The 21,148-nt window shown below is 42.0% G+C and overlaps 1 pseudogene; it reads left to right on the forward strand.

The window, feature by feature from the left end:
* The first annotated feature begins 651 nt into the window (after window positions 1-651).
* Window positions 652-4,126, forward strand: LOC123157398 (receptor kinase-like protein Xa21; annotated as a pseudogene).
* The last annotated feature ends 17,022 nt before the right edge of the window (window positions 4,127-21,148 follow it).

Consider the following 21,148-nt stretch of genomic DNA (forward strand, 5'->3'; position numbering starts at 1 on the left):
AATTAGATCAGAGCACGTGCACGGTTAATAGTATCAGGTAGATAAATGAGAATTGATGCATTTACCGAGAAATCCAATAGACCTATTCGTTGTGTTAAAAAAATCACTGGGCCAAAAGGCAGACAATGTGCTTTCATTAGCATTACAAGAAGTTATTACAAATCTAAGACCTATCAAAAACCCCACCAAGGCGATAGCAGGATAATAAGAAATGAAGAGGAACACGGAAAGGAAAAAACATGTCATGTGTGATTGAACGGCAGCAGTGACTCCTCGGTGGCAGTACATGTGTGTTTTCTTTCCTTCAAAAGATGGCAGAACGTAGTTGAGACGGTTAAATCGCTGTGCACGAGAAGACCAGTCCACGCGTTCCAAGGTCTGGCATGGAACAGTAGTTTCTTTCTTTTTTTCTCTTGATCTTCCATAATGAGCTGTTTGGATGAGAAGTGCCGAGAAGACAGGCTTCCAAACTAGCCCCCTTATAAATATTCATGCGCTCACTACTACTGCACAACTCGGTAGCAACATACACAACCGTGGTAGCACAAATATCCTGTAGCTGTAGGGACTCTCAGTTCATCACTCTTCACAGTCACCGCCCTCCTCACTTTCTTGACCTCTTTTGCCCCTGCTTCTTCATTAGATGGCACCATGCTGGGTGACGAATCCAGTAGGGACTTCCAGGCACTCCTTTGTCTCAAGAACCACCTTTCTAACAATACCAAAGCCCTCGCCTCATGGAACAATACCCTCCAGTATTGCAGCTGGCCCGGTGTCACCTGTGGCAAGAAGCACGCATCTCGCGTCACAGCACTTGACCTTGAATCGCTAGGCCTGAATGGCCAGATACCACCCTGCATCGGTAATCTCACTTTCCTCGCAAGAATCAACCTCTATGATAACTTGCTGAATGGTGTGATCCCGCCTGAGGTAGGTCATCTGCGTCACCTTGTGGAGATTTCCCTTCCAAATAACAATCTTATTGGTGTAATACCCTACTCTTTATCTACCTGTTCTAGTCTTCAGAAAATTGATCTCGGAAGTAACTCCCTCCAGGGGGAGATACTCTAGGTTTGACCAACTGTTTAAATCTCACAGACATCTTACTTGATAACAACATGCTCAATGGAAGCATTCCAGATGGGTTCGGCATGCTTCCTAAGCTTTATGCTCTGTACGTTCCTGGCAACAAGTTGACGGGCAGTATTCCTTACTCACTTGGAAGCAGCTCATCACTCAACTTATGTCGTCCTGGCAAAAAACAGCCTAACTGGGGGCATCCCACCTCTCTTAGCAAATAGTTCATCACTTGAATGGCTGGACTTGGGAAGCAATGACCTCGATGGAGAGGTACCTCCCTCTCTCTTCAGCAGCCCATCTCTTGAAATCATACTTTTGGAAGGAAATAACTTCTCTGGGTCTATTCCACCTTTCTCACCCATCTCGCCATTGCGTACTCTGTCCCTATCATTCAACAAGCTCACAGGAAAAATACCTTCCTCCATAGGGAACTCTTCTACCCTTCTTGAGCTTTTGCTTGCAGGGAATAACTTGCAAGGCAGAATTCCGTGGAGTTTAAGTAAAGTCTCCAACCTGCAAAAATTAGATCTGAGTTATAACAACTTGACAGGAGCCGTTCCAAGCTCTCTCTACAATATATCAACACTCACAGACCTTGGCATGGGCATTAACAGCCTAGCAGGAGAAATTCCAGAAAATATTGGCCACACCCTTAGAAGCATCCAGACATTCATTGTCCAAGGAAACAGATTCGGAGGTCGTATTCCCACTTCAATGGCCAAGGCCAGAAATCTGCAGAGAATTAATCTCCGTGACAATGCATTCAATGGTATTGTTCCTTATTTTGGGTCTTTGCCCAACTTAACTGAACTAGATCTAGGCAAGAACCAACTCGAAGCTAGAGACTGGACTTTCCTCCACTCGCTCGCCAGTTGTACAAAGCTGGCTATTTTACGTTTAGATGCGAACAACCTACAAGGTGAACTGCCAAAGTCCATAGGCAATCTTCCAAAAAGCTTAGAATCTCTACTGTTGACAGCCAATAAAATATCTGGCACTATACCACATGAGATAGGGAACCTTACTAGCCTCAAACTTCTTTACATGGAACACAATTTGCTTACTGGAACCCTTCCTGACTCACTTGGAAACCTTTCAAACTTGTTCGTTCTAAGCTTATCAGGAAACAAGCTCTGGCCAAATCCCACTTTCAATTCATAACCTCAGCCAATTAAGTGAGCTCTATTTGCATCAAAATAATTTGAGTGGGCCCATCCCAGTAGCTTTAGCACAGTGCAATAAGTTACACACCCTAAACCTCTCTTGTAACTCATTTGATGGAACAATACCAAAAGAACTATTTACTGTTTCCACACTTTCTAAAGGTCTTGATCTCTCTCGCAACAAACTCTCTGGGCATATACCAGTGGAGATTGGCAAATTAATCAACCTTTCCCCCCTCGATATTTCCAACAACCTGTTGACTGGAGAAATTCCCTCAACTCTGGGCGACTGCCTCCATTTAGAGTCCCTCCGCCTGGAAGGTAATCTACTTGATGGGCGAATCCCTCAATCTTTCGCTGCACTGAAAGGCATCAGTGACATGGACCTTTCTCGAAACAACTTGTCTGGTCAAGTTCCGGACTTCTTTGAGGCTTTCAGCTCCCTGTCACTTCTCAATTTGTCATTCAACAACCTGGAGGGACCCATGCCAACTGGTGGGATCTTCCAAAATGCAAGCAAGGTGTTCGTCCAAGGGAACAAAGAGTTGCGTGCTGTCTCGCCACTATTGAGTTTGCCACTTTGCCACACAGCTGCCTCTCAACAAAGGCATAGATCCAACATTGCGAATATAGTAGGATTTTCTGTTCTTGCCTTAGTGATGTTATCATGTTTTGGAGTCATTTTCTTGAAGAAGAGAAAGAAAGTCAAACAAGAAGATCATCCATCCTTTGAGGAGTTAAAGAAGTTCACATATGCTGATTTAGTGAAAGCAACAAATGGTTTCTCTTTAGCCAACTTGGTTGGTTCAGGAAAGTATGGGTCCGTATACAAAGGTAGAATCGAGTCTGAAGAACATGCAGTTGCCATAAAAGTTTCCAAACTTGATCAGCCTGGAGCGACAAAAAGCTTCATTGCTGAATGTCAGGCACTCAGAAACACTCGTCATCGTAATCTTGTGAGGGTGATCACTGTATGCTCGACAAGTGATCTGACAGGACATGAGTTCAAAGCTCTTTTCCTTGAATATATGGTTAATGGCAACCTTGAAAGTTGGCTCCATCCAACACTCCATGAGCATCATCTGAAAAGGCCCTTGTCTTTGAGTTCAAGAATAGCAATAACAGTGGACATAGCAGCTGCTTTGGATTACCTGCATAACCATTGCACGCCTCCTATGACACACTGTGATCTGAAGCCAAGCAATGTCCTTCTGGATGATGTCATGGGTGCATGTGTTGGCGACTTCGGGTTGACTAAGTTCGTACACAGTTATACTTCAACAATTGATGGTTCTACAAGCTTAGTTGGACCAAGAGGATCAGTTGGATACATTGCACCAGGTAACAATTTCTTTATATAGGATATATATTTTTGGAAAATATCTTATAGGCTCTATGAAAAATTAACTTTAGTTTCCTTAGAAATCTTTTGATTCTTGTGTTCCAGTTCTACTTTTTTAATTAATGGTTTCAATACTATACATATTACAGAATATGGCTTTGGGAGCAAAATCTCCACTGAGGGTGATGTATACAGCTATGGAGTTATCATCTTAGAAATGCTCACAGGAAAGCGTCCAACTGATGAGATGTTTAAAGATGGCCTGAGCCTTTACAATTTTGTGGAAAAATCATTTCCTGAAAAGATTGGTGAGATTCTAGATCCGAGAATCATTCCCTGTTATGCGGACCAAGATGAAGAAGCAGGAAGGGCTGTGCACCAAGAAAATCATCATCAAATGGCTGGAATGAGCTGCATCATCAGGCTTGTTAAGATTGGCCTCATGTGTGCTGCGGAGACACCTAAATATCGTCCCTCGATGCAAGACGTTTATATTGAAGTCACCGCAATCAAAGAAGCATTTTCATCACTGCAGGGTTGAGAAAAAACTACAAACATTTTCTATTGCTGAGATATTGCTGCTGCAGGATGACCTAAGACTAGTTTCCTTTACATAATGCTTTACTTTGTCTCGACAGAAATCGTGCTATGTCGTGTATCGTCTTCCATTTTTACAAGTAAATCTACGTTCGTCATGTACGTAAGCTGTGGTTCAACCTATATCAAATAAAAAGTTCAACGCATGAACTTTTCTTTCGACTTGGATTTTCCTTTCTTTTTTCCTTTCAAAACTAGTACTAGTAAACTGCAAGTACTTAAGCCCAACTATGGACTAATCACACCCTTAACCAGATAAATTGTGCAGTGGTACATTGAATTGTTAAATAAACTTGAAAGTTGAAACCCGTGTGCAAGGAAATCACATTTTCCTATTACAAATTTATCAGAGAGCAACAAACCTCGGCCTTGACGGACGCCCTGACGATGAACGCGCGACGTAGCACAGGGAGGTCTGCGGAGAATGGAGTGGATGGATTCCTGCTGACACTGAATGCCTCGGCGTTGCGTCGTGCGCCGGCCGGGTCGGCAGTGGGGCGGAGGAGGATGCGCTTCCAGAGCAACGCAGCGGTGTCCTGCAGGAGGTCGGTGTGTGTGCACCCCAATACCCCATCACGCAGTTGGCCGCCGCCGCCTCTTCCTTTCGGCGAGCTTCCGCGGGGTGGGTGGAGGAGCCTGCCTCACCTACGAATCTCCTGAATCACCCCAATCCTAGATCTTCGCTTCTTCCCAATCCTTGTTGTTGCATGGGCAGAGGAACGAAGGAGAGTCATAGATGATAGATCCCAGCCAGATGATGAGCCGCCTCCAGTGACCCCTCCAACGGATCGCCTTTCCTTTCCCCCTCCGCCGAAAGGCAGGTCGCCCCCAACCCAACCGCGGCTGGAAGGGCAACAATATGCCGTCGGCGTCCCTACCAGACCTCGTCCGAGATGGATCCGGCTCGCATTCCGTATCCGGAGCCCAGAGTGACCGGAATGTCAGATTCCATCTGCAATTGGGATGGCGGAAGTCCGAGCAGTACCACAGATTTATTTATTTATTTATTATTTTTCGATTCGAGGGACCGGGCAATACCAGAGTTGAATTGGTTCGTGAATTGCCTGTGTCAGCGTGGGAAGCACATCACATCGCACAACGTGTTTCAAGAAGGTAAGAGCAAGTCCAATGAATGGGGCGACCCATTTCGTCCCCCGCCATCCGTTTGGTCGGCGCGGACAGAAAAGTCGGCCCAACGCGCCGACCCAAACGGACGCGCGTTCGTTTTTCGTTTGCGGGCGACCCATTCCCGGTCAATTTTTGAGCCGGATTTGTGTCGGCGCGGACACGTGACAGACACGCGCACGCTCGCCTTCTCCTCTCTTCGGGCCCGCTGGTCGGTGGCTCATTGGCCTTCCCCAGCCAACAACAATCCTTGCCCGCCTCCTTCGTCGCCGACGCCAACGCCCTTTTTTGCCGGCGACTCTGCCAGCTGCCGCCGCCTCCACATCCGCCCAGCAACGCCGCTCACTCACCCCGTCGCCCCGCCACCGCCGTCTTGCCGCCGGGGAGCAAACTGTTTCCCACCGCCGCTCCGCCAACCGCACAGCCGCCCACGACCAAGAGGCCGCCTCGCCGCCCCGGCCAGATCCTCACCGGCACGCTTGTCGGACGCCGGCCCACTCGTCGGACGTTGGCAGGCCAGCTAGCTGGTTCGTGCGCGCCACGACTCCCCTCGCCGGCCTTCTCCTTCTTCGACACCCGCAAACTGTTCAACATTTTGCCAAGGTACGAAAATGGACTCCGCCGATGAGTTCTTTTTCCACAATTTCCATTGCGACTCCGACGATTCGTCGTCCGGCGACGAGGAGGAGATATTGACTGCCATGTTGGTCCATCACCACCTCAACAGCTGGCGGTCGTTGTTTTGTGGCTTCATTCCGGACCACCTTCCGACGTTGAATCGCAACCAAGAGAGCGAGCATTTCCTTCTTTGGAAGGACTACTTTGATACAACAAATCCGTTGTGCAAATATCAAAAATTCCGCCGCCGTTTTCGTATGAGTAGGTATCTTTTCAACTGTATTAGAGAGGGGGTGGTCGGCTATGATGACTATTTCAAGTGCAAAGAGGATGTCGTCGGCAAGATCGGTTTCTCCTCTTATCAGAAATGCACTACCGCCATCCGAATGATTGCATATGGAGTGCCCGGTGATCTCATTGACGAGTACGTCCGTATGAGTGAGTCTACATGCCTAGAGTCCCTGTATAAGTTCTGCAAGACTGTTATTGCTGCGTTTGGCCCAGAGTACTTGAGAGAGCCGACAGCTGAAGATACAACCCGTTTGTTGGCGATAAATGCCAAAAGGGGCTTCCCAGGGATGCTTGGTGATGTCTACTACGCAACCTTGTTCTTGTAGACGTTGTTGGGCCTTCAAGTGCAGAGGTTTGTAGGACAGTAGCAAATTTCCCTCAAGTGGATGACCTAAGATTTATCAATCTGTGGGAAGCATAGGATGAAGATGGTATCTCTCAAACAACCCTGCAACCAAATAACAAAGAGTCTCTTGTTTCCCAACACACCCAATACAATGGTAAATTGTATAGGTGCACTAGTTCGGCGAAGAGATGGTGATACAAGTGCAATATGGATGGTAGATATATGTTTTTGTATTCTGAAAATATAAAAACAGCAAGGTAACAAGTAATAAAAGTGAGCGTAAACGGTATTGCAATGCTAGGAAACAAGGTTTATGGTTCATACTTTCACTAGTGCAACTTCTCTCAACAATAATAACATAATTGGATCATATAACTATCCCTCAACATGCAACAAAGAGTCACTCCAAGGTCACTAATAGCGGAGAACAAACGAAGAGATTATGGTAGGATACTAAACCACCTCAAAGTTATTCTTTCTGATTGATCTATTCAAGAGCCCGTAGTAAAATAACACGAAGCTATTCTTTCCGTTCGATCTATCATAGAGTTTGTACTAGAATAACACCTTAAGACACAACTCAACCAAAACCCTTATGTCACCTAGATACTCCAATGTCACCTTAAATATCCGCGGGTATGATTATACGATATGCATCACACAATCTTAGATTCATCTATTCAACCAACACAAAGAACTTCAAAGAGTGCCCCAAAGTTTCTACCGGAGAGTCAAGACGAAAACGTGTGCCAACCCCTATGCATAGATTCCCAAGGTCACGGAACCCACAAGTTGATTACCAAAACATACATCAAGTGAATCAATAGAATACCCCATTGTCACCACGAGTATCCCACGCAAGACATACATCAAGTGTTCTCAAATCCTTAAAGACTCAATCCAATAAGATAGCTTCAAAGGGAAAACTCAATCCACAATTTCTTAAAATAATATAAGTGAAGCATGAGAGATCAACAATTTCTTCAAAATAAAACTACCGCCATGCTCTAAGAAGATATAAGTGAAGCACCTAGAGCAAATGACAAACTACTCCAAAAGATATAAGTGAAGATCAATGAGTAGTTGAATAATTATGTAACTATATGAAGGCTCTCTAACATTTAAGAATTTAAGATCTTGGTATATTATTCAAACAGCAAGCAAAACAAAAGAAAATAAAATGATGCTCCAAGCAAAACACATATCATGTGGTGAATAAAAATATAGCTCCAAGTAAAGTTACCGATGAACGAAGACGAAAGAGGAGATGCCTTCCGGGGCATCCCCAAGTTTAGGCTCTTTGTTGTCCTTGAATATTACCTTGGTGTTCATTGGCAATCCCCAAGCTTAGGCTCTTGCCACTCCTTATTCCATAGTCCATCGAATCTCTACCCAAAACTTGAAAACTTCAGAACACAAAACTCAACAGAAAACTCGTAAGCTCCGTTAGTATAAGAAAATAAAACCACCACTTAGGTACTGTTGTGAACTCATTTTAAATTCATATTTATGTAATATCTACTTTATTCCAACTTCTCTATGGTTCATACCCTCCAATACTACTCATAGATTCATCAAAATAAGCAAACAACACAATGAAAACAAAATCTGTCAAAAATAGAACAGTCTGTAGTAATCTGTATCATTCGAATGCTTATGTAACTCCAAAAATTCTGAGATAAATTGGTGGACGTGAGGAATTTGTCTATTAATCATCTGCAAAAAGAATCAACCTAAAAGCACTCTCAAGTAAAACATGGCAGCTAATCTCGTGAGCGCAAAAGTTTCTGTTTTTTATAGCAAGATTGCAAAGACTTCACCCAAGTCTTGCCGAAGGTTCTACTTGGCACAAACACTAATTAAAACAATAAAACCACATCTAAACAGAGGCTAGATGAATTATTTATTACTAAACAGGAACAAAAAGCAAGAAACAAAAATAAAAAATTGGGTTGCCTCCCAACAAGCGCTAACGCTTAACGCTCCTAGCTAGGCATGATGATTTCAATGATGCTCACATAAAAGATAAGAATTGAAACATAAAGAGAGCATCATGAAGCATATTACTAACACATTTAAGTCTAACCCACTTCATATGCATAGGTATTTTGTGAGCAAACAACTTATGAGAACAAGAATCAACTAGCATAGGAAGGCAAAACAAACATAACTTCAAAAATTTAAGCACATAGAGAGGAAACTTGATATTATTGCAATTCCTAGAAGCATATGTTCCTCCCTCATAATAATTTTCAGTAGAATCATGAATGAATTCAACAATATAACCATCACATAAAGCATTCTTTTCATGATCTACAAGCATAGAAAATTTACTACTCTCCACATAAGCAAAATTCTTCTCATTCGAAATAGTAGTGGGAGCAAACTCAACAAAATAACTATCATGTGAAACATAATCCAATTGAAAATTAAAATCATGATGACAAGTTTCATGGTTATCATTATTCTTTATAGCATACATGTCATCACAATAATCATCATAGATAGCAACTTTTTCTCGTAATCAACTGGAACCTCTTCCGAAATAGTGGATTCATCACTAAATAAAGTCATGACCTCTCCAAATCCACTTTCATCAATATAATCATCATAAATAGGAGGCATACTTTCATCATAATAAATTTGCTCATCAAAACTTGGGGGACAAAAAATATCATTTTCATCAAACATAGCTTCCCCAAGCTTGTGGCTTTGCATATCATTAGCATCATGGATATTCAAGGAATTCATACTAACACCATTGCAATCATGCTCATCATTCAAATATTTAGTGCCAAACATTCTAATGCATTCTTCTTCTAGCGCTTGAGCACAATTATCAGAATCCTTATTTTCATGAAAGACATTAAAAAGATGAAGCATATGAGGCAACCTTAATTCCTTTTTTTGTCGTTTTATTTTATAAACTAAACTGGTAATAAAACAAGAAACTAAAAGATTCGATTGCAAGATCTAAAGATATACCTTCAAGCACTCACCTCCCCGGCAATGGCACCAGAAAAGAGCTTAGTTGACGGGGTGTTAGTGCTGCTTACCTAGCCTCCCCGGCAACGGCGCCAGAAAAGAGCTTGATGTCTACTACGCAACCTTCTTCTTGTAGACGTTGTTGGGCCTCCAAGTGCAGAGGTTTGTAGGACAGTAGCAAATTTCCCTCAAGTGGATGACCTAAGGTTTATCAATCCATGGGAGGCGTAGGATGAAGATGGTCTCTCTCAAACAACCCTGCAACCAAATAACAAAGAGTCTCTTGTGTCCCCAACACACCCAATACAATGGTAAATTGTATAGGTGCACTAGTTCGGCAAAGAGATGGTGATACAAGTGCAATATGGATGGTAGATATAGGTTTTTGTAATCTGAAAATATAAAAACAGCAAGGTAACAAGTAATAAAAGTGAGCGTAAATGGTATTGCAATGCTAGGAAACAAGGCCTAGGGTTCATACTTTCACTAGTGCAAGTTCTCTCAACAATAATAACATAATTGGATCATATAACTATCCCTCAACATGTAAAAAAGAGTCACTCCAAAGTTACTAATAACGGAGAACAAACGAAGAGATTATGGTAGGGTACGAAACCACCTCAAAGTTATTCTTTCCGCTCGATCTATCACAGAGTTCGTACTAGAATAACACCTTAAGACACAAATCCACCAAAATCCTAATGTCACCTAGATACTCCAATGTCATCTCAAGTATCCGTGGGTATGATTATACGATATGCATCACATAATCTTAGATTCATCTATTCAACCAACACAAAGAACTTCAAAGAGTGCCCCAAAGTTTCTACCGGAGAGTCAAGACGAAAACGTGTGCCAACCCCTATGCATAGATTCCCAAGGTCACGGAACCCGCAAGTTGATCACCAAAACATAAATCAAGTGAATCAATAGAATACCCCATTGTCACCACGAGTATCCCACGCAAGACATACATCAAGTGTTCTCAAATCCTTAAAGACACAATCCGATAAGATACTTCAAAGGGAAAACTCAATCCATTACAAGAGAGTAGAGGGGGAGAAACATCAGAAGAGCCAACTATAATAGCAAAGCTTGCGATACACCAAGATCATGCCAAATCAAGAACATGAGAGAGAGAGAGAGAGAGAGATCAAACACATAGCTACTGGTACACACCTTCAACCCCGAGGGTGAACTACTCCATCCTCGTCATGGAGAGCACCGGGATGATGAAGATGGCCACCGGTGAGGGATCCCCCCTTTGGCAGGGTGCCGGAACAGGGCCCCGATTGGTTTTGGGTGGCTATAGAGGCTTGCGGTGGCAGAACTCCGGACCTAGGTTATGTTCTGGGGGTTTCTATATATATAAGAGGTTTTGGCATTGGGAACAAGTTAGGAGGGTCTCCGAGGCGGCCACGAGGTAGGGGGGCACCCCAAGGGGGGTAGGGTGCGCCCCCACCCTCGTGGGTGCCTCAAGACTCTTCTGGCCCATCTCCGATACTCAGTGGGCTTCTTCTGGTCCAAAAATATTCTTCGTCAATTTGCAGGTCAATTGGACTCCGTTTGGTTTCCTTTTCTGCGAAACTCAAAAACAAGGAAAAACAGAAACTGACACTGGGCTCTAGGTTAATAGGTTAGTCCCAAAAATCATATAAAATAGCATATAAATGCATATAAAACATCCTAGATGGATAATATAATAGCATGGAACAATCAAAAATTATAGATATGTTGGAGACGTATCACTTGGCAGCATAGACTGCATGCACTGGGAGTGGAAGAACTGTCCTTCTGCTTGGCAAGGGCAGTATAAGGGACATGTCAGGGCTTGCACTGTCATATTAGAGGCCATGGCGTCTGAAGATCTCTCGATCTGGTACTCTTTCTTTGGCATAACTGGATCACACAATATCAACGTGCTTCAGCGCTCGCCGGTGTTTGCTAGGCTTGCCGAAGGCAACAACCCACCGGTGAACTTTACTGTCAACGGACACAACTACGACAAAGGATACTACATGGGTGACGGTATCTATCCTCAGTGGACCACTATTGTCAACACAATACCCAACCATGTCAGAGAGAAGAGGAAAAGATTTGCCCAGGAGCAAGAGAGTGCCAGGAAGTATGTCGAGCGTGCCTTCGGTGTTTTGCAATCTCGATGGGGCATCGTTCGGTATCCTGCTAATACTTGGAGCACGTAGAAACTATGGGAGGTGATGACTGCTTGTGTGATCATGTGATAACCCACAAGTATAGGGGATCGCAACAGTTTTCGAGGGTAGAGTATTAAACCCAAATTTGTTGATTCGACACAAGGGGAGCCAAAGAATATTCTCAAGTATTAGCAGCTGTGTTGTCAATTCAACCACACCTGGAAACTTAGTATCTGCAGCAAAGTGTTTAGTAGCAAAGTAATATGATAGTGGTGATAACGGTAACAAAAGTAAAGACAGCAAAAGTAATGTTTTTGGTATTTTGTAGTGATTGTAACAGTAGCAACGGAAAAGTAAATAAACGAGAACCAGTATATGGAAAACTCGTAGGAACCGGATTGGTGATGGATAATTATGCCGGATGCGGTTCGTCATGTAACAGTCATAACATAGGGTGACACAAAACTAGCTGCAATTCATCAATGTAATGTAGGCATGTATTCCGTATATAGTCATACGTGCTTATGGAAAAGAACTTGCATGACATCTTTTGTCCTACCCTCCCGTGGCAACGGGGTCCTATTGGAAACTAAGGGATATTAAGGCCTCCTTTTAATAGAGAACCGGAACAAAGCATTAGCACATAGTGAATACATGCACTCCTCAAACTATGGTCATCACCGGGAGTGGTCCCGATTATTGTCACTTCGGCGTTGCCAGATCATAACACATAGTAGGTGACTATAGACTTGCAAGATAGGATCAAGAACACACATATATTCATGAAAACATAATAGGTTTAGATCTGAAATCATGGCACTCGGGCCCTAGTGACAAGCATTAAGCATAGCAAAGTCATAGCAACATCAATCTCAGAACATAGTGGATACTAGGGATCAAACCCTAACAAAACTAACTCGATTACATGATAAATCTCATCCAACCCATCACCGTCCAGCAAGCCTACGATGGAATTACTCATGCACGGTGGTGAGCATCATGAAATTGGTGATGGAGGATGTTTGATGATGACAACGACGACGAATCCCTCTCTCCGAAGCCCCGAACGGACTCCAGATCAGCCCTCCCGAGAGAGATTAGGGCTTGGCGGCGGCTCCATATCGTAAAACGCGATGATTTATTCTCTTTGATTTTTCTCTCCCCGAAAGCCAATATATGGAGTTGGAGTTGGCGTCGGAGGGCCACCAGGGGGCCCACGAGGTAGGGGGCGCGCCCCGGGGGGGCGCCCCCACCCTCGTGGACAGGGTGTGGGGCCCCTGGTCTTCATCTTTGGCAAGGATTTTTTTTATTGTTTTTTCTAAGATGTTCCATGGAGTTTCAGGTCATTCCGAGAACTTTTGTTTTCTGCACATAAAACAACATCATGGCAATTTTGCTGAAAACAACGTCAGTCCGGGTTAGTTCCATTCAAATCATACAAGTTAGAGTCCAAAACAAGGGCAAAAGTGTTTGGAAAAGTAGATACGACGGAGACGTATCAACTCCCCCAAGCTTAAACCCTTGCTTGTCCTCAAGTAATTCAGTAGACAAACTGAAAGAGAAAAAGAAAAACTTTTACAAACTCTGTTTGCTCTTGTTATTGTAAACATGAAAAGCCAGCATTCAAGTTTCAACAAATATTATGAACTAACCATACTAACAATAACACATAGGTCTCACAATTACTCATATGAATAGCATAATCAGCTAGCGAGCTATAATAACAAAACTCGGATGACAACACTTTCTCAAAATAATCATAACATGATATAACAAAATGGTATCTCGCTAGCCCTTTCTGAGACCGCAAAACATAAATGCAGAGCACCTTTAAAGATCAAGGATGACTAAACATTGTAATTCATGGTAAAAGAGATCCAGTCAAGTCATACCCAATATAAACCAATTATAATGAATGCAAACGACAGTGTGCTCTCCAGCAGGTGCTTTTAATAAGAAGGATGATGACTCAACATAAAAGTAAATGGATAGGCCCTTCGCAGAGGGAAGCAGGGATTTGTAGAGGTGCTAGAGCTTGGTTTTGAAATAGAGATAAATTATATTTTGAGTGGCATACTTTCATTGTCAACATAACAACTAAAAAACGACGATATCTTCCATGCTAAACAAATTATAGGCGGTTCCCAAATAAAATGGTAAAGTTTATACTCCCCCTCCTCCACAAGCATCAATCCATGGCTTGCTCGAAACAATGAGTGCCTCCAACATTCAACGGGTCCCAGGGGGAGTTTTGTTTGCAATTATTTTGATTTAGTTTTCATAAAGCATGGGACTGGGCATCCCGGCGACCAACCATTTTCTCGTGAATGAGGAGAGGAGTCCACTCCTCTTGAGAATAACCCGCCTAACACGAAAGATAAGGGCAGCTCTAGTTGACATATGAGCTATTCGAGCATGCAAAATAGAATGTTTATTTGAAGGTTTAGAGTTTGGCACATACAAATTTACTTGGAACGGCAGGTAAATACCGCATATAGGTAGGTATAGTGGACTCATATGGAACAACTTTGGGGTTTAAGGAGTTTGGATGCACAAGCAGTATTCCCGCTTAGTACAGGTGAAGGCTAGCAAAAGACTGGGAAGCGACCAACTGAAAGAGCGACAATAGTCATAAACATGCATTAAAATTAATTTACACCGAATACAAGCATGAGTAGGATATAATCTACCATGAACATAAATATCATGAAGGCTATGTTGATTTGATTCAACTACATGTGTGAACATGTGCCAAGTCTAGTCACTTAATACATTGAAAGGAGGATACCATCCCATCATACCACATCATAATCATTCTAATAGCATGTTGGCATGCAAGGTAAACCATTATAACTCATAGCTAATCAAGCATGGCACAAGCAACTATAATCTCTAAATGTCATTGCAAATATGTTTACTTCATAATAGATGACTCAGGAACGATGAATCATCATATTTACAAAAACAAGAGAGGTCGAGTTCATACCAGCTTTTCTCATCCCAATAAGTCCATCATATATCATCATTATTGCCTTTCACTTGCACGACCGAACGATGTGTATAATAATAAGAGTGCACGTGCATTGGACTAAGCTAGAATCTGCAAGCATTCAACTCAAGAGAGAAGACAAGTAATATGGGCTCTAAGTTAAATAAACAATGATGCATATAAGAGCCACTTCAACAATTTAATCATGGTCTTCTCCTACTGTCCCCCAAAGAAAAGAAAAGAAATAAAAACTATTTACATGGGAAAGCTCCCAACAAGCAAAAGAAGAACGGGAAATATTTTTGGGTTTTCTTTTTAATTACTACAGCAAAGAGATAAACTACTACTATTTTTTTGGTTTTTCTTCTTAAGTTTTATTAAACACACAAGAAGAAAGCAGGAAAAAGAAAATAAACTAGCATGGATATTACAGTGAAAGAGTATGAGCACCGACATCTAGCAATGGGTGTGTGTGAACATGAATGTAATGTCGGTGAGAAATACGTACTCCCCCAAGCTTAGGCTTTTGGCCTAAGTTGGTCTATTGCTAGGGATAGCCTGGCGGATACCCGTAGGTGAAACTGGGGTCATACTGTGATGAAGAAGACTCTAATTGCCACTGGCTGGCAACCTCCTCTGGATCCCAAGAATAAACAGACAGTCGTGGAGGATCATCTTGTGGCTCCGGTTTCGGGGCTGGTGTAGGATTCCGATAGGATTGAACGGCTACCCACGGAACGATGTGAGGACCTGCAGACAAGTTAAACAAAGAGGGAGCAGGCAAAGTAATAGTCTCAGGGTGATGTTTATCAAAGTATAATTTATATTTGAGCTCCCCTTCACGACTCTTAACAAGAAAGTCATGCGCTAGCATACTCTTATAATCTAAATAAGCATGGGGCAACGATGTTTCTTCTTTCTCCTCATGACTGATAGGTATTTCAAAATATTTAGCTAAGCGCGAAGCATAAATGCCTCCAAAGATAGGGCCCTTAGTACGGTTCAGACTTAACCATCTAGCAACAATTCCACCCATACTAACAGAGTTATTGCGGTATAAACCATGGAACAAAATAATAATATCAGGAACACTAAGGTTTCCACAGTTCCCACGTCCAATCAAGCAACGACTAGCAAATAAGGCAAAGTAGCGTAAAACAGGAAAATGTAGGCTAGTAATCCTTGCATCAGAAACTTTCCTAGTTTCTCCCATAGTGATAGTGTTAATAAAAGTTTCTACTTCGTTACGGTGTGGTTCATCCAAGGTGCCCTCAAAGGGTATTTTGCAAACCTCGCAAAATTCAGCTAATGTCATCTCTTTAACAACGTCATATAAATGAAACTCTACTGTTGGAGGTGATTTCTTAGGGAAAAAGTAGAAGTTTTGCGCAAAAGTATTTGTGAGTAAGAGATACTGATGACGTTGGTCGCGGAGGAAGTCGGTGAGGCCAGCATTCTCAATCAATAAATAGAAATCTTCATAAATCCCGGCTCTCCTCAAGAAGTCATCGGAAGGCCATTCACACGGCCAGACCTCCGCGGTGTGAGGCAAATTAAATTTGGGCTTCTGCTCTTCTTCCTTTTGTTTTTCCTTAGAGCTTCGGCTCGACGAGCCCCTTAAAAGTCTCTTCATTATTTTCCAAACTCAAATAAAAGTGAACCAACTTCAATAAAATTGATAGCAACAACTCCCACAAGTGCCTAGAGCCTATATCAAGCATTAGAACTACTTGGAACCATATAAATTTGACATGCAAGCTCAAGAACATGGTCACCTATGCAGCACAAATTTGCAATGAATAAAGCACTAGAACAAAAACTAATTGGACCAATGGAGGATTCACATACCAAGGAACAATCTCCCCAACCAGTTTTGCGAGAGGTGCTTTGAGCAAGGAGATCGAAAATCACAGCAACGGGGGCTGGAACTTGTGCTTGAGTTGGTTTTTCGTGTTTGTGTGAGGCAAAGGAAGAAGATGGGTGCAGGGATAAGTGGAGGAGGGCCACCATGGTCCCACGAGGCAGGGGGCGCGCCTAGGGGGGTAGGGCGCGCCCTCCACCCTCGTGACCAGGTGGCAGCTCCCCCCGCAGTAATGTTTGCACAGTAAATCCTCAAATATTCCCGAAAAAATCATATTAAATTGGCATGGCATTCTGAAGACTTTTATTTTCGGAATATTTTTATATTGCACGGATAAGTCAGGAGACAGGTAGAAAAATACTATTTTACTTTATTTCTACTAAATAACAGAAAATATAAAGAGGGTACAGAAGGTTGTGCTTCTAGTTTCATCCATCTCGTGATCATCAAAATGAACCCACTAACAAGGTTGATCAAGTCTTGTTAACAAACTCATTCTGAATAATCACGGAACCGGAGAAATTTCGAATAACACTAAGTTACCTCAACGGGGATATGAAAATCCCCAATAATAAGAATATCATACTTTTTCTTGACAGTAGGGAGAGGAAATTCAAAACCTCCAAATATAATCGATGGAATTTTTCCAATAGAGTTGATGCTATAAACTTTAGGTTGTTTCCTCAGAAAATGTACCGTGTGCTCATTGCCATTAACATGAAAAGTGACATTGCCTTTGTTGCAATCAATAACAGCCCCTGCAGTATTAAGAAAAGGTCTTCCAAGAATAATAGACATACTATCATCCTCGGGAATATCAAGAATAACAAAGTTCGTTAAAATAGTAACATTCGCAACTACAACAGGCACATCCTCACAAATACCGACAGGTATAGCAGTTGATTTATCAGCCATTTGCAAAGATATTTCAGTAGGTGTCAACTTATTCAAGTCAAGTCTACGATATAAAGAGAGAGGCATAACACTAACACCGGCTCCAAGATCACATAAAACAGTTTTAACATAATTTCTCTTAATGGAGCATGGTATAGTAGGTACTCTTGGATCTCCAAGTTTCTTTGGTATTCCACCCTTAAAAGTATAATTAGCAAGCATGGTGGAAATTTAAGCTTCCGGTATCTTTCTTTTATTAGTAACGATATCCTTCATATACTTAGCATAAGGATTTGTTTTGAGCACATCAATTAATCGCATACGCAAAAAGATGGGTCTAATCATTTCAGCAAAGCGCTCAAAATCCTCATCATCATTTTTCTTGGATGGTTTCGGAGGAAAAGATATGGGTTTATGAACCCATGGTTCCCTTTCTTTACCATGTTTCCTAGCAACGAAGTCTCTTTTATCATAACGTTGATTCCTTGATTGTGGGTTATCAAGATCAACAGCAGGTTCAACTTCTACATCATTGTCTTTGCTAGGTTGAGCATCAACATGAACATTATCATTAACATTTTCACTAGGTTCATGTTCATTACCAGATTGTGTTTCAGCATCAGACATAGAGATATCATTTGGATTCTCAGGTGGTTCAGCAATAGGTTCACTAGAAGTTTGCAAAGTCCTATCATTTTTCTTTTTCTTCATTTTAGAAGAACTAGGTACATCAATATTATTTCTCTAAGAATCTTGCTCGATTCTCTTAGGGTGGCCTTCAGGATACAAAGGTTCCTGAGTTATTCTACCAGTTCTAGTAGCCACTCTAACAACATAATTATTTTTCTTACTATTCATTTCATCAAGCACTTCTTTCTGAGCCTTAAGTACTTGTTCTACTTGAGTGGTAACCATAGAAGCATGTTTGCTAACAAGTTTAAGTTCACCTCTAATATCAGCCATATAATCACCCAAGCGTTTAATCATAAAGGTATTCTGTTTTAATTGTCTACCAAAATAAGCATTAAAGTCATCTTGCTTAAACATAAAGTCATCAAACTCATCCAAGCACTGACTAGCAATTTTAGTAGGAGGGACTTCGGCTTTATGATATCTATAGTGAGAATTTACCTTTACTACCTGTGTCGGGATATCGGGGTCAGGAGGTTCTTCAGTGAATAAGGAATTGAGATCATATACTTCTTCAGCAGGCGGTAAATTAAGACCGTGTATTTCTTCAATAGGAGGTAAATTCTTAACATCTTCAGCTTTCATACCTTTTTCTTTCATAGATTTCTTTGCCTCTTGCATATCTTCGGGACTGAGAAATAGAACACCTCTCTTCTTCGGAGTTGGTTTAGGAATAGGCTCAGTAATTGGCTCTGGAGCTAGCTCAGGAGGTGGCTCGGGAGGTGCCCAATTATTTTCATTTGTCAACATATTATTCAATAGAATTTCAGCTTCATCCGGTGTTCTTTCCCTGAAAAGAGAACCAACACAACTATCCAGGTAATCTCTGGAAGCATCAGTTAGTCCATTATAAAAGATATCAAGTATTTCCGGTTTCTTAAGAGGATGATCAGGCAAAGCATTAAGTAACTTGAGAAGCCTCCCCCAAGCTTGTGGGAGACTCTCTTCTTCAATTTGCACGAAGTTGTATATTTCCCTCAAAACAACTTGTTTCTTATGAGCAGGGAAATATTTAGCAGAGAAGTAATAAATCATATTCTGGGGACTACGCACACAACCAGGATCAAGAGAATTAAACCATATCTTAGCATCACCCTTTAATGAGAACGAAAATATTTTGAGTAAATAAAGGTAGTGCGATCTGTCATCATTAGTAAACAGGGCGGCTATATCATTTAACTTAGTAAGATGTGCCACAACAGTTTCAGATTCATAGTCATAGAAAGGATAAGATTCAACAAAAGTAATTATATCTGGATCAACAAAAAATTCATAATAATCCTTATCGGGAACACAGATAGGTGAACTAGCAAAAGTAGGGCCGGGTCTCATTCTATCTCTAAGAGATTCTTTACTCCATTTAACTAGCAACCGCTTAAGTTCATATCTATCCTGGCAAGCAAAAATAGCTGTAGAAGATTCTGCATAAAAAAGATAACCCTCAGGAATAGTAGGCATATTTTCATCATCACTCTCATCATTGTATTCAGATTCAATAATTTCTCTTTCTCTAGACCTAGCAATTTGCTCATCAAGAAATTTACCAAGGGGCACAGTATTATCAAGCATAGAAGTAGTTTCATCATAAGTATCATGCATAGCAGAAGTGTCATCATCAATAGCATGCGACATATCAGAATTCATAGCAGTAGCAGGTTTAGGTGTCGCAAGCTTACTTATAACAGAAGGTGAATCAAGTGCGGAGCTAGATGGCAGTTCCTTACCTCCCCTCGTAGTTGAGGGGAAAATAGTAGTTCGACGTATTTCAAGTTCTTCATAGTGTCCAGCAGATATTAATCCCAAGTGACTCAAAGAATAGAGCTATGCTCCCCGGCAACGGCGCCAGAAAAAGGTCTTGATAACCCACAAGTATAGGGGATCGCAATAGTTTTCGAGGGTAGAGTATTCAACCCAAATTTGTTGATTCGACACAAGGGGAGCCAAAGAATATTCTCAAGTATTAGCAGCTGAGTTGTCAATTCAACCACACCTGGAAACTTAGTATCTGCAGCAAAGTGTTTAGTAGCAAAGTAATATGATAGTGGTGATAACGGTAACAAAAGTAAAGACAGCAAAAGTAATGTTTTTGGTATTTTGTAGTGATTGTAACAGTAGCAACGGAAAAGTAAATAAGTGAGAACCAGTATATGGAAAACTCGTAGGAACGGGATTGGTGATGGATAATTATGCCGGATGCGGTTCGTCATGTAACAGTCATAACATAGGGTGACACAAAACTAGCTCCAATTCATCAATGTAATGTAGGCATGTATTCCGTATATAGTCATACATGCTTATGGAAAAGAACTTGCATGACATCTTTTGTCCTACCCTCCCGTGGCAGCGCGGTCCTATTGGAAACTAAGGGATATTAAGGCCTCCTTTTAATAGAGAACCGGAACAAGGCATTAGCACATAGTGAATACATGAACTCCTCAAACTATGGTCATCACCGGGAGTGGTCCCGATTATTGTCACTTCGGGGTTGCCGGATCATAACACATAGTAGGTGACTATGGACTTGCAAGATAGGATCAAGAACACACATATATTCATGAAAACATAATAGGTTCAGATCTGAAATCATGGCACTCGGGCCCTAGTGACAAGCATTAAGCATAGCAAAGTCATAGCAACATCAATCTCAGAACATAGTGGATACTAGGGATCAAACCCTAACAAAACTAACTCGATCACATAATAAATCTCATCCAACCCATCACCGTCCAGCAAGCCTACGATGGAATTACTCACGCACGGTGGTGAGCATCATGAAATTGGTGATGGAGGATGGTTGATGATGATGACAACGACGACGAATCCCTCTCTCCGAAGCCCCGAACAGACTCCAGATCAGCCCACCCGAGAGAGATTAGGGCTTGGTGGTGGCTCTGTATCGTAAAACACGATGATTTCTTCTCTATGATTTTTTTCTCCCCGAAAGCCAATATATGGAGTTGGAGTTGGCATCGGAGGGCCACCAGGGGGCCCATGAGGTAGGGGGCGTGCCC

Source organism: Triticum aestivum, chromosome 7B, assembly GCF_018294505.1.
Source record: "Triticum aestivum cultivar Chinese Spring chromosome 7B, IWGSC CS RefSeq v2.1, whole genome shotgun sequence".
NCBI lineage: Eukaryota > Viridiplantae > Streptophyta > Magnoliopsida > Poales > Poaceae > Triticum > Triticum aestivum.